The 1578-nt window shown below is 47.0% G+C and overlaps 1 non-coding gene across 1 annotated transcript; it reads right to left on the reverse strand.

The window, feature by feature from the left end:
* Positions 1-650: 650 nt before the first annotated feature.
* LOC114805584 lies at positions 651-788 on the reverse strand. Its single transcript, XR_003753555.1, has one exon. It is a non-coding gene; the product is annotated as a small nucleolar RNA SNORA7 (small nucleolar RNA).
* Positions 789-1578: the final 790 nt, after the last annotated feature.

A 1578-nucleotide genomic window follows, 5' to 3' on the forward strand; every position in this document is an offset into this window, starting at 1 on the left:
CTATTAAAAAAAAAGTGATAGTAACACGGGGGCAGAGAAATGCTGCTCAGATGCACTCCAGAAAAATGTTGCTTATAATAATAATGTTGGTATTTGTTAAGTGCTTACTATGTGCAGAGCACTGTTCTAAGCACTGGGGTAGATACAGCGTAATCAGGTTGTCCCACACGAGGCTCACAGTCTTAATCCCCATTTTACAGATGAGGTAACTGAGGCACAGAGAAGTTAAGTGACTTTCCCACAGTCACACAGCTGACAAGCGACAGAGCTGGGATTCAAACCCATAAGCTATGACTCCCAAGCCCAGGCTCTTTCCACTGAGCCACGCTGCTTCTCTACATTACATTACATTACATTACATGATGTTGTGTGCCTGCAGTTTAACTGAATTACGTCCTACAGAACAGAACAGGAGGAGTCAGCACATTTTTGCTACCTTGTCTTGTCTTAGGTTGTCGAGTCATCATAGCGACTCCAAGGACACATCTCTCTCAGAATGCTTCACTTCCATTGCAATCATTCTGGCATCCATAGAGTTTTCTTGGAAGATTATGGAAGTGTTTTGACATTGCCTCCTTCCACGCAATGAACTCGAGTCTCCACCCTCGACTCTCTCCCAGGCTGCTGCTGCCCAGCACAGGTGGGTTTTGACTTGTAGCAGATGGCCTTCCACTCACTAGCCACTGGCCAAGCTAGGAATGGAATGAGTATACCTCCGCTTGACTCTCCCTCCCATAGCCAAGAGTGGTAGAGTACTGGAAACTCTCCAGGTGCGGTCCTGAGAGGGGTTTTCCCACTTTAGGAGGCCCTGATCCCAGTGCCCCTTTTTCTCCCCCACAACTTCTCTGCCGAGTGTCGGGTCAAAAGGAGAGGGTACTGATAACACCAAAGGCTCAAATGACCTTTCTCCAGATCAGAGAAGCAGCATGGCTTAGTGGAAAGGGCCCAAGCCTGAGAGTCAGAGGACGTGGGTTCTAATCCCAGCTCTGCCACTTACCTGCTGTGTGGCCTGAGCAAGTCACTTAACTTCTCTGTGCCTCAGTTTCCTCATCTCTAAAATGGCAATTCAGTACTGTTCTCCTTCCAACTTAGACTGTGAACCCCATGTGGCTCAGGGATTGTGTCTAGATGGATTATCTTGTAACTACCCTACTTCAGTGCTTGGCACATAGAACTTAACAAGTATCCCAATTATGATCATTTCCAGAATCACAGGGATATATTTTCAATTCAGAAGAACCACTCAAAGAGCACAAGGATGCACTCAATTTGTGAGAGAGATAGCTGCAAAGGTCTGCCCAACCCCTGGAAGGGGAAGGGGGGCAGGCCTTGGACATCCTTGCTTCCCCCTTTGAACTCTAAGTTCCTCGGGTGCAAGGAATACATCTACTAACTCTCCCAAGGGCTTAGTATGGTGACCTGCAAAAAGTAAGCACTCAGTAAATATCACCAATTGATCAGTTGATGGATCCCTTTCTTTGACCCCCAGGATCTCATAGGGTTTCTCCTTTTCCAGTGAAAGAGAGACTGAGGTGAACATCTGGGCTGGATTCACTTCCTCTGGAAGGTGAATTACCA

The sequence above is a fragment of the Ornithorhynchus anatinus genome, chromosome 18 (genome assembly GCF_004115215.2).
Source record: "Ornithorhynchus anatinus isolate Pmale09 chromosome 18, mOrnAna1.pri.v4, whole genome shotgun sequence".
NCBI classification, from domain to species: domain Eukaryota; kingdom Metazoa; phylum Chordata; class Mammalia; order Monotremata; family Ornithorhynchidae; genus Ornithorhynchus; species Ornithorhynchus anatinus.